The sequence below is a fragment of the Mauremys mutica genome, chromosome 2 (assembly GCF_020497125.1).
Source record: "Mauremys mutica isolate MM-2020 ecotype Southern chromosome 2, ASM2049712v1, whole genome shotgun sequence".
In the NCBI taxonomy this organism is placed as follows: Eukaryota; Metazoa; Chordata; order Testudines; family Geoemydidae; genus Mauremys; species Mauremys mutica.
In genome coordinates, this window is record NC_059073.1 from 54,009,829 (window position 1) to 54,022,371 (window position 12,543).

Consider the following 12,543-nt stretch of genomic DNA (forward strand, 5'->3'; position numbering starts at 1 on the left):
CTAGGCTCGCCTGCCCCATGGCTGCAGCGCGCCCATTGCGCCGCCCCACTGCCCCCTCCAGCGGCTGTGTCCCCCTGTGAGCGCCGCCGCCGCCTCCCGAGCCCCGGGCGTCTATGAGTGGCCGGCGCGGGGCCGCCGCCCGGAGCTGAGGCGCGCCGCGGGCTCCGCACCATGCAGGCGCGGCGCTCGGCCAAGCGATCCAGCCTGGGCAGCCGGCGGCGAAGCGTGCCGCTGGCAGCGCCCGCCCCGGATGGGGGCCGGGCCCCCAAGCCCGAGAGCGGCTGCTGGAGGCCGCCCCGCCGCGAGGGCTCTGCCGCGGCGCTGGAGGAGGAGGAGGACGAGGAGGTGGAGGTGGAGGAGGATGAAGAGGAAGGCGGCTTGGGGAGCCCGCCCGCGCCGCTGCCCATCCCCGCCAAGGGAAGCCTGAAGGTGCGTCCCGGGCTGGAGTCCCGCCGGCCCCCTCCCAGTTAGGGAGGGTCTTGAGTGCCCAGCCCTGCCCTGGGCTCCCTCAGCCCCGGCGCCGGTGGGAGGCGCTGGCGCGGCGGGTGTCCCGCTCCGCGGTGTCGCTGCCCTGGCCCGTGCTGCAGGCGGGGTGGGGTGGCGGCCGCTCCCTAGTCCGGAGCGAGAAGCTGCGCTGGGGGGCGGGCCCGGCTGCCCCGCTCTCTGGGATGGGGCCTGGACGTGTGCGTCATGGGGGCTGCCCCCTTCCCGTGGTGGGGTGACGGAGCAGGTCGAGGGTTGGGAGAACTGGGGTGTTGGGGGCGGCAGCCATGACCCCACGACACCGGGGGGGGGGTGAAGACGGGGAGCGTTCTGCGAGTGCCACCCTCTCCTCTGGGGCTGGGCATGGGCAGAAGGGGAGGGGCAGGGTGCTGCCCTTCTCAGGCTGGAGGAGGGGAGCGTTGGGGGTGAGGGTTATTGGTGTTGTTCTCTTCTTCAGGGCTGGGTGCACCACCCCCTCAGTGCCACAACCTCTCTCTTTCTCCAGGGCCAGGTATTGAGGGGGATGTGGTGGATGCTGCTCCCTTCTCTGGTTTGGGTGTATGTGTTGTGGAGGCCACCCTGTTCTCCAGGCATGGGCACAGAGAGGGGCATTGTGTGTGCTGCCCCTTCCTTTGGATGAGAGGTGCTCTTTTAGCTTAAAAATGCTATTGAAAACTGTGGTAATATACAATAGGAAAGCTATAAACTAGGGAAACTCAACATATAAAATAATCTATTGGTTAGCTACAGGGAGCTGTATTGTTGGCTCACTGCTGTTCCTCAGCTCTCTGAAACAGGAAGGGTAAGTCATAGGTGTAGAAAATGTGGAGCTGTTTTGCTGCTTATAACATTAATAGTTGTGAACCCCTTTTAAATCTGATCCTGTACTCGACAAGTACTTAAAGTAGTTGTGAGCTTTATTTTACTAGTGCTCAGTGTGGTTAACAACAAAAACGAGCGGGGTTTTTTTTTTGGTGTTTTGTTAGTATAATTTTACAGGGGATTGTTGGTTTCTGAAATAGTGGGTACAGCCATTTTTCTGAAGTAGGAATTAGCATTTTATCATCGATTTGGGAAAAGCAATCAATCATGGGAGTCCTACAATTAAAATGGATGTGATGGAGTCTTCTAATATTTTAGGTGGTTTAGAATACTTAAAGAACCAAATATTCCCCTTGTTAAATGTATGTCTTGAGATTTATTGTCAGATGATGCTGAGGGATTTGTAACTTAATTTTGACCATCGCTCTAGATTTTTCAGGAGTAAAGCTGGACATATAAGTGCCCATGTGTCACATGAGACAGATTGCCAAGAAGTACTAGGATATGAGGGGTTACAGGTAGCTCTGGTAAGCTGCATTAAATGGGTGATTTAAAAAAAATGATTTTTAGTTACCATATTAATTGAATATTAAGATTTACTCAGTGTCTAGACCAGAGGTTTTCGTGGGGTGCACAGAGGAATGTTCAGGGAGGTGAGCAGCAATGACAGCCCTGGAGGGGAGCTTAGGGAGTTCCACCTCCTGACTTACCTCAGCAGTCCACCCAGGCTGTGGGTGAGTGTCAATGCCTCCATGCCCAGCCCTCGGTCCGTCCCCAGAGACTGTCGCACACGCCTTCCCCCACCCTGAAAATCCACCGGGAGAGGGATAGGTATTTGGGGAGGGCACACCCAAAAATTGTAACTCAAAGGGGGGAACTCAGCTCAAAAAATTTGAAAACTGTTGGCCTAGACCCTGTGTGGAGGCCTGATTCAAAGTCCACCAAAGTCAATGTGATTATCTCCATTGAGTTCAGTGTGCTCTGATTCAAGACTTGTCTGAGTGCTTTAGAAATGTCTGTAGGCCCTGAACCTGCAAAGGTCTATGCACCTGCCTAACTTTACTGCCATGAGTAGCTCTATTGATTTCAGTGAGACAACTTGTGGTAAATTAATAGTAATGGTAGTAAAGTGAAGCACAGTGCATAAAGTAAGTGTTTGCAGGATCTGGGATGCAGATAGGTAGAGATGATGTGGGACAATTTATACTGAAGTCAGATAATTATATACACTTTAAGTTTTAAAAATTCTATTTAATGATTTTCTAACAAAGAGGGAAAAAGTATGAAAAACTTATAGAACTTGTGAAAGGTGCCAGGTTGACATTAGTCCTTTGCATATCCACAGTAAAAAGCACAACAAAAGCTGCAACAGTGCAAGATACCTCTACGCTATTAAAGTGTTTCAATCCTTACTCAGAGGGATTGTTGTAGGATTGTGAGGGTAAATCCAAGCAAGTTCAACCATTGGCCTATCTGCAGAGCCTTTCACAAAGGTGTCAGTTGGAGTGATACTTTTTGTGACACATCATTATGATCTGGACTGAGACCACCAATCCATATTATTCAGGTTTCCAAGCAGTTGACACCTTATAACTACTTAGTTGCTACAGATCTATGTGACACTTGAACTGGCAATCTAGAGATGAAGGGCTCTGTGACTGATTACTAATCCCATGTATCACCTTATCCCGCTGAAGTTAGAATCATGAAAGTCTTTCGCACATGGCATGGAAAGTGAATCTTTAAAGCATATGATATGAGGCAAATTACATCTTGTATCACACGGGAGAAGGAAACTAATGGGGAAAGTCTAAAGTGGAATACTAGTAAAATTAAATATTATCTGGATTATATAGCTATAAATTGCATACAACGTGGATTTCCTGAATATACTGTTTTCTGTGTTGGCAAACATTCTTTTGAGAAGTGTGTTATGTGAATACATATGAAGGTATTCAGATGTGAGGGTTTTTGTTTTGCATTTATTGTTTGTATGTGCCTAGTGTTCACTGACAAGCACATGAGCCTTATAGATCAGATCACAGTAGTAATTTTGCTTTTTGATAAGATACTGTTTAATGTAGTTTACTTGGTGTAAAGTGTTATGTCTCTTTCACTGAATAGTGGCTTTCATTGAATAGTAACATAGATGTTGGTATATTAGAAGAGAGTATGCAGAGTTGTCAAAGTGCATTGTTTCAGTGTTTTGTTCTTGACTAAATATTATAAACAAAGTAATGAGTTATAATTTAACATGTACAAGTATATAAGTGGGACTGCCCTTATTTATAGACTGATAAACATATGCCCCCATGAATCAATTCTCAGGGCTCTAATACAATAATTTTAAAACATAACACACTAAAAATAAGGAAACAGACAAAATGAACTCAGAATAGAACTCCCTCTCACTCTGACCTCAAAACCGTAGGAGCAAATAGGCTTTGCATCATGCACTAAACATCAGAATTTGGATTCTTGGCAAATACGTAGCCAAGGGTCTGTGACCAAAAACATTCTACCTCCTGTTCCCAGAACTCAGAACTGGAAACTCTTAGCAAAACTGACCCCAGTTGATGTCAGCTAGTGAGATGATGCATACTAGATAGTGTTTCAAATGTAGTCAGGACCTAAATCATGATGGGCTTTATAAATAAAATTCAAAATCTGGAAACAATGGTTTTCACTGCATTCCATGCAATGCGGGTGCAATATGTACATCTCCAGAGAGCACCATTCAGTAAGAGGGATGCAACATTCTCATAAACACATTTAGATAGTTACAAGAGACAATCAGCTTGATATTGAAGGATCAAAGAATTTTACATTAGCTGATGATTCCAAGTGGTCTTCACTGAATGGTTTATGTGGAGTGAATTGTAGTAGTCCAGTTTGTTGGCATGGGGGCTGCATTGGAGTTAGGGCTTGGAAAAAATTACTGGACAGCTACTTACCGACTATTGAAAACTGTTTGTGCCACCATACCCCCAAAGCCGTGCCCTCTCTACTATAAAGAAATAAAACCGTTGTATACTGTCTGTAATAGTGACAACATCAGTCAGCTTTCTATTTAACATATTTTAAAATGTGGAGAGAAAGAGGATGACAGTGACACTAAAGAGAAGTCATATGCCACAATCAGTTATAGGAAAGAAAAAATAGTGACATCAGGGAGAGAAAGTAGATAGAATATGCAACAAAGAAGCTATAGTAGGGGTCAGCAACCTCTGGCACGCGGCTTGCCAGGGTAAGCACCTTGGCGGGCCAGGCCAGTTTGTTTACCTGCTGCGTTGGCAGGTTCGGCCGATCATGGCTCCCACTGGCCGCGGTTTGCCATCCCAGGCCAATGGGGGCTGCGGGAAGCGGTGCGGGCCCAGGGATGTGCTGGCCGCGGCTTCCCGCCACCCCCATTGGCCTGGGACAGTGAACCGTGGCCAGTGGGAGCTGCGATTGGCCAAACCTGCCGACGCGGCAGGTAAACAAACTAGCCCGGCCCGCCAGGGTGCTTACCCTGGTGAGCCGCGTGCCAGAGGTTGCCGACTCCTGAGCTATAGTAAGTAGGGCTCATGGAAGATAAGGAAAAAATTAATTGACAACATTTGATTTTCACTAATGCTCATCTAAATATATTTGCTGAATAAAGACCTTTTTAAAAATGAGTTGATGTATAGTGGTGAAATTAATATATATTTCTGAGGTTGTTTTTTTTAATGAGTCCCCTTTACCTTATCTCTTTTTAGCATGTGACTCATCATAGTATTTCATGTCTTCTGTTATGGTGGGAAGTGTTTGGCAAATAGGTTGGTCTTGCAGCATGTTCTGAAGATGGCTAAGCTTTGGCTCAGTCTTTTTTTTTTCTCCTCCAGTAACTTACTCCAGTGTACAGCACTCTTGACCACAGACACTTTATCTCTAGCTCTTATGAGCTTCATCCTAGGCATCACTGCTGCATTTTCCCAGAAGAGCTCCAAGATAGAGAGAGTCTCTGAGTTAGCTGGGACCTGACCTCATGATAGCCTTGGTTTTAATCTATAAGGATTTCCACCCTCCGCTTCCTTTCAATGCCAAATCAAAGTACGGGTAGGATATGTCCTGCTGAGGAAGTACACCGCCACAACATCCTACATAAACTGAAGCCTCTTTGTCATTTCCACCTTTAACCCCAGATATAATGAATGGCAATAGTCCAGTCTGGAGGTGAAAAATGCTTGGGTCACTGTGGCCACATCTTGCCCAGGAGGAAAGAACTGGAGGTGGAAGAAAGCCTCGGGGGGGGGGGGGGAACGACACTTTATGCCAGCTGGAACCTAGAAGAGGCATGAGGGTTGTATGTGGTGGAAGAGAGAGATGGAGACGAAGGGAGTAAAGGGGAATATACTCAAGGAGTCACCTCCAGACTGGACTATTGCCATTCATTATATCTGGGGTTAAAGGTGGAAATGACAAAGAGGCTTCAGTTTATGTAGGATGTTGTGGCAGTGTGCTTCCTCAGCAGGACATATCCTACCCGTACTTTGATTTGGCATTGAAATCAAATATCTGAGCCTCTAGCTATTATCTTTGGAAAATCATGGGAGACAGGAGAGATTCCAGAAGACTGGAAAAGGGCAAATATAGTGCCCATCTATAAAAAGGGAAATAAAAACAACCCAGGAAACTACAGCCGGGGAAGATAATGGAGCAAATAATTAAGGAAATCATCTGCAAACACTTGGAAGGTGGTAAGGTGATAGGGAATAGCCAGCATGGATTTGTAAAGAACAAATCATGTCAAAACAATCTGATAGCTTTCTTTGATAGGATAACGAGTCTTGTGGATAAGAGAGAAGCGGTGGATGTGGTATACCTAGACTTTAGTAAGACATTTGATACTGTCTCGCATGATATTCTTATCAATAAACTAGGCAAATACAACTTAGATGGGGCTACTGTAAGGTGGGTGCATAACTGGCTGAATAACCGTACTCAGAGAGTAGTTATTAATGGTTCCCAATCCTGCTGGAAAGGTATAACAAGTGAGGTTCCGCAGGGGTCTGTTTTGGAACCGGCTCTGTTCAATATCTTCATCAACAACTTAGATATTGGCATAGAAAGTATGCTTATTAAGTTTGCAGATGATACCAAACTGGGAGGGATTGCAACTGCTTTGGAGGATAGGGTCATAATTCAAAATGATCTGGACAAATTGGAGAAATGGTCTGAGGTAAACAGGATGAAGTTTAACAAAGACAAATGCAAAGTGCTCCACTTAGGAAGGAACAATCAGTTTCACACATACAGAATGGGAAGAGACTGTCTAGGAAGGAGTGCGGCAGAAAGGGATCTAGGGGTTATAATGGACCACAAGCTAAATATGAGTCAACAGTGTGATGCTGTTGCAAAAAAAGCAAACATGATTCTGGGATGCATTAACAGGTGTGTTGTGAGCAAGACACATGAAGTCATTCTTCCGCTCTACTCTGCGCTTGTTAGGCCTCAACTGGAATACTGTGTCCAGTTCTGGGCACCACATTTCAAGAGAGATGTGGAGAAATTTGAGTGGGTCCAGAGAAGAGCAACAAGAATGATTAAAGGTCTTGAGAACTTGACCTATGAAGGAAGGCTGAAAGAATTGGGTTTGTTTAGTTTGGAAAAGAGAAGACTGAGAGGGGACATGATAGCAGTTTTCAGGTATCTGAAAGCGTGTCATAAGGAGGAGGGAGAAAACTTATTCACCTTAGCCTCTAAGGATAGAACAAGAAGCAGTGGGCTTAAACTGCAGCAAGGGAGGTTTAGGTTGGACATTGGGAAAAAGTTCTTAACTGTCAGGGTGGTTAAACACTGGAATAAATTGCTTAGGGAGGTTGTGGAATCTCCATCTCTGGAGATATTTAAGAGTAGATTAGATTAATTTCTATCCGGGATAGTCTAGACAGTATTTGGTCCTGCCATGAGGGCAGGGGACTGGACTTGATGACCTCTCGAGGTCCCTTCCAGTCCTAGAATCTATGAATAAGTGACCTTTTCAAAAACCTTAAAGATCTTGTTTAGTGAAGTTTCCAGGGTAGTGTGTTATCAGAACTAATTCAGCTGTATGCATATGAGAACAATAAATGCTAGGTTGCTGATTGTATAACTGTAGTTTGCCTATGAAACTGTTCTTCTGTGACACAGCTGAAAATTCATCTTCAGCTATAATAGCAGCCATTTGAAATTAGACTGCAATTAATATATTGGAGTAGTCGCTAATATTGAATATCTAGAAGCAGAGGCTAATTTTTACTGTGCTCATCTAATCTTCGGTGTGAAATTCTCTTGAATCCCTGTGGATCCCACAATAAGTTACAGTAATTGTTATGGGCTGTGGTGTTATGGCCTGTGCTGACTACATTAAATCTCATGGGATCATAAATAATCGAGTATGTGCATTGAGGCTGCACTCTTCCTATGGTAAGATTATATCAATATCATACAGTTTTTATGAATAGAGAATTGGAAGGAGGACTGGCTGGCAAGAATTCCCTTGGTGAGCAGGAATACTAAAGGACATGTTCAGCCCTCAGATACATATACGTTGCTCCCATACATACATAAAGCCAATGGGAGTTCACTGGGCCTAAGGTTAGAATTTAGTCCTAAATGTTCATCAAAGAACAGAATTTCATGGATCTCAATTTCATTTCATGTTGCTAATGAGCAGGTTAGCTTGCATGGACTGGCTCATACGTCAGCTCCGAAGTTTACTGCTACTTTCTGCTTAGCTAAAATATTCAGTTACAAAACTATTATCAGGTAGGGGTTGAACATTGAGCTAACTGCAACAGTTTGGAAAAGAAGCCTTACGCATGGATTGGGCAGATTGATTTGTGCATCATGGACATTCCTGATTAGTAGGGACGGGTGAACCTTGTTGCATTTGAAGGGTCATAGATCTCCACCTTATTTTTATAGGATTGTAAAACTAGCTAGTTTTTGAGTCTTTTCCCCAATAATTTCATGCTATGTGCATGTGTGTATTTAAAAGATTCAAAATAAAATGAGCTATAAAACCCATTTCAAACTGAATTTACAAGACACTGCTTCTAAGGGGTTACATTCAGAAATCTTTCCACATATAAAAGTCCTCCCCACTTCCTTCCACCAGCCAAAATAGCATTTCCAACTCCAACATCTCCCACAGCCATCCCCCTGCCTTTGTCCCCAAGAAAGGCCTGGGAAAACAGGTGAGGCTTGGAGTGCGTCTTGAGGGTCAAATCTGTCTTCTGGAGGAAGACAGGAAAAGAAGAAGGGAAGCAGAATCCAAAACCTTTGCTGAGAGTGCTTTGCTGCCAGCTTCTTGCAGTTATACATGGAGCGAGCTGTGAGTTTGAGCACTTATAATGCTCTCAGCTGTCAAAGTAATGCACACTTTTTTAACTAAAGAGAAGCCTGTATTAATATATTGAAGATAGGAGAGCCCTCAAATGTAGGCTGGCACCCTGTATTTTTGTCGGAGTTATGTGAGGTGTGTGAGGGTCATTTTTGTTCTTTCAGTTGCATTTCTCTCTCTTTCCCTCTGTTCCTTCTTTCACAGTCTCTCTAAAACATCACAGGAATTCAATACTTTCTGTAGTAGATCAGGCCTAGATAGGTCGCATCGACCTGTGTGTGCATGTGTCTACACTCAGATTTGTCTCCATCCAACATAAGTGCCCTGTTAGGTGGTTTTATTGCATCACCATCCCTATACAGCATGGATCTATGGTCAAACTGCTGAGGTCGACACTGTGTGAATGAAGATGCTCCATGACTTCCGTCAACCCTAACAGTCCTCCAGCAGCTGTCCCACAATGCCCCATTCCATGCGACCGTGATGGCTCTTGTCACAGTTGTAAACTCCACTGGCTAGGGGTCACAGAGACCGGAAACAATAGCCGTTTCCCTCCAAACCTCAGCCTGTTTTTGAAATGCCAAGCTTGGTGAGCACACCTAGCTGCTCACCCTTCTTATGAGCAACTGTCCAACCGACTGTGCTGGCTCCATGCACTAGATGCAGTCCGGCATGGAGTAGACAGGTGGTATTCGATCTCCTGGGCCTGTGAGAAAAGGCTGTGCAGGCGCAGCTATGGACCAGCTATAGAAATGTGGCGATCTACAAACGGACTGCATGGGGAATGCAGGCAAAGGGGCACGTTGGGGATCAGCAGCAGTGCCATGTGAAAATGAAGGAACTCCGTTAGGTGTGCCACAAGACCAGGGAAGCCAACAATCAATCTGGTGCTGAGCTGCAAACCTGCTGCTTTTACAATGAGCTGCATGCCATGCTTGGCGGAGATCCGCTAGCACCCTGCATGTCACTGTGAATACCTCGAAGGAGCCAGAGAATCCTGCCATGAACAGTGAGCAGAGGGGAGCTGCTGCTGGGGGCTCCAGCCATGCTGTGAGCCAGGAGCTGTTTGAGGTTTTGCCACAGTCTAGCCAGTCCTGCCAAGGGAGCATGGATGAGCCTGCTGAAGGGGAGGGCAACGCGGGTAAGTGTGTGCATGCATTTTCCCTTACAATGTCTAAATTTAAAGATAGTGCTCGGCCCATCCCCAAGTTAATAAGACACAAGTATCAACTTTTCATTGTTTTACTTGTATGAGAAGAGTGAGAGGTACAACAAATAGAGGTAGAGTTGGTTTCTGTTTTTGTATATAGGGCCCTTTTATCCTCCTGAGAGATCTTGATGAAACTTCTGTGGAGATACCTTGCAATTTTCTCCTAAAGATTTCTATGGATGGCTGCCTTATATCTTCCTCCATGGTAGGATATTTTTCCATGCCATTGTGAGTTTTGGCTGGCACCATTGCAGTAAACAAGCTAGCGGCATATGGGTCTGGATGGCTTCGGGATACCAGCAGCAGCTGTATTCTCTGTGCCTTTGTTAACCTCAGGAGGGAGATATCAGCTGAAGCTGCAACCACCTGTGCAAAATAATACCAGTATTCAGTGCCATTGCCTGATACTTATACGTTGGAATAGGGACTGAAATTGTATTGTTTCTTGCAACAGAAAAGCATCTCCCCTCCCCTGGCAGGCCAAACACACCATGGCTGGGGCTGGAGAGCAGTGCGAGCCGAGGCATTCCAAAGCCAAAGTTCGAGTAAGCATTTTTTTATTAAAAGTGTTTATGGGAACAAGGGAACTGAGTTATATCTTTCCCTTTCCATTGTGACTGTGAATCCAGTGGCACATCTCTCTGTCTTTATCAGCAGCTTCCGGCATGAAAACCTTGAGTGGTGCTCCCTCTATGCTTGCAGAACGTCTGGCACTTAGGAGGAGGAGAAAGAAAAGGACTAGGGAGGACATGTTCTGTGAGATCCTGCAAGCCAGTGTTGCATCAGACTATGATCAAGGGGCTTTGAGGGCCAATATGACTGACAGCATGGTGAAGGAAAGAGGACAGGCGAAAATCCCAGCAGGAAAAGGAGGGGGAAATGCACTAGGACATAATGGCTCTTCTCAGGCTGCAAACCCAAATGTTGCACATCCTAGTTGACCTACAGGCCCTAAAATCCCAGACTCCCCTTCCTTTGCAGAACTCCATGGCCACTGCTTCCTACTCCCCCAACATTCCATGTAGCATCATGGGCTGCATCCTTATGCTTAGCACTCCATACAAGGGGACAGCAAGGGAAACCACAGCTTCACATACACTCACCTGTGAGAACTGCCGGTGGCGCATGTGTAACCACAATGGACTACATTTGTGCACCAATATGGACAGAAATGTTTACTTCCCTTCCAATTTTAAAGTTCCACTCTGTTAATGTACGTTAAAAGTTTTTATTGCATTGTTTTTCTGCACTTCCCCCACACACTCAATAAAGTTCTATTTTTTGAGAATCAGATTATTTTTATTAGTTCACAACACATATTGCAGCATGCAAAGTGGTACTCAAAGCACACAGTACTTATAAATGTACTGCAAGCACTACACAATTCTTAGCAGCGCCCAAAGCTCCAGGCCTGGAGAACAATCTAGCACAGAACACTACTGTGGCTGACTGTTAAAGTGCTGTGAAATTATGCAGGACACAGTAGGCAGCTATAACCCTTGGGATATTTTTCTTGCTGAGATCCAGTCAAGTGGGTAAACACCACCAGCCTCCCTTCAGTTTACCAATAGCACATTCAGCTGTCATTCTGCACCTGCTGAGTTAGTCAGCTTGATCAATTGGTCCTTCAGACTTCGTATAGATTGGAAGACATGTTGTGATTGGCGCATTCTTCTTGTATCCTGGCCTTCCTTCTTCATTTGCGGCCATGTCTTTTCACGATAAAATCTTCCCATCTCTTTGGAGGTCAGCTGAGTGGTTGTTTAAGTTCCCGTGGGTACCACATGCAGTCCACTGATTGTCAGTGAGCCTCGCTATATGGCCGTCCCATCGTATTTTACTATGCTTGCTCTCAAAGATGACATCCTGCACTCCACTCTACTGTCTGATCACTTCACTGGGGACTCGTTGCAGATTGAAATTCTCAGAATTCTTCTTTCCATCGACCTCTGAGTGACAGATAGTTGCTGCTCCTCAGTCTTCATCAGCACCCATGGGCGCTGAGTTGTTAGTTGAATCTTTCCTTGGTGCAGTCAAGGGGGCCAATATATGGCTTTGTGATCCCGGGGAGCCAAAAGGAAGGCTGGATCCCCCAGAATCACTATTGGCATTTCCATAACACCAATGGAAATCCACTGATTGGGGAAAAATGTCCCAACTTGCAGTTTTCTGAACTGTCCTGTATTCTTAAAGATGTAAGCATTATGCACCTTCTCTGACCAGGCAACATTGATGTTGATGAAATGTCCCCAATGATCCACCAATGATTTTATAACGATAGAAAAGTAGCCCTTTTTATTGATATACTCCGTGGCAAGGTGGGCTGGTGCCAAAATAGGGATGTGCATGCTATCTGTTGCCCCACTGCAGTTTGGGAACCCTATTGCTGCAGATCCATCCACTGTGTCCTTCATGTTGCTGAGAGTCACAGTCCTGTGTAGCAGTAAATGATTAATGGCCCTACATGCTTGCATAACAACGGCCCCCGCTGTGAATTTTCCAGCTCCAAAATTATTTCCCACTGACCTGTAACAATCCAGTGTTGCAAGATTCCAGAGTGTGACCACCACTCAGTGGTCTATGGGCAATGCAATTCTCATTCTGGTGTCCTTGTGGTGGTGGACTGGGGCAAGTTTGGCACACAGATCCAGAAATGTGGCCTTTTGCATCTGAAAGTTCT

General features: G+C 45.5%; 1 protein-coding gene across 1 annotated transcript in view; it reads left to right on the plus strand.

Annotated features, from left to right (window-relative positions):
- The first annotated feature begins 344 nt into the window (after nucleotides 1-344).
- The window catches only part of ZNF704 (zinc finger protein 704), a 163,694-nt gene continuing 151,495 nt past the window's right edge, over nucleotides 345-12,543 (plus strand). The window contains exon 1 of the mRNA XM_045004454.1: nucleotides 345-429. The gene's annotated coding sequence lies outside the window, so the exon portion shown is untranslated. The remainder of the gene's footprint in view (nucleotides 430-12,543) is intronic.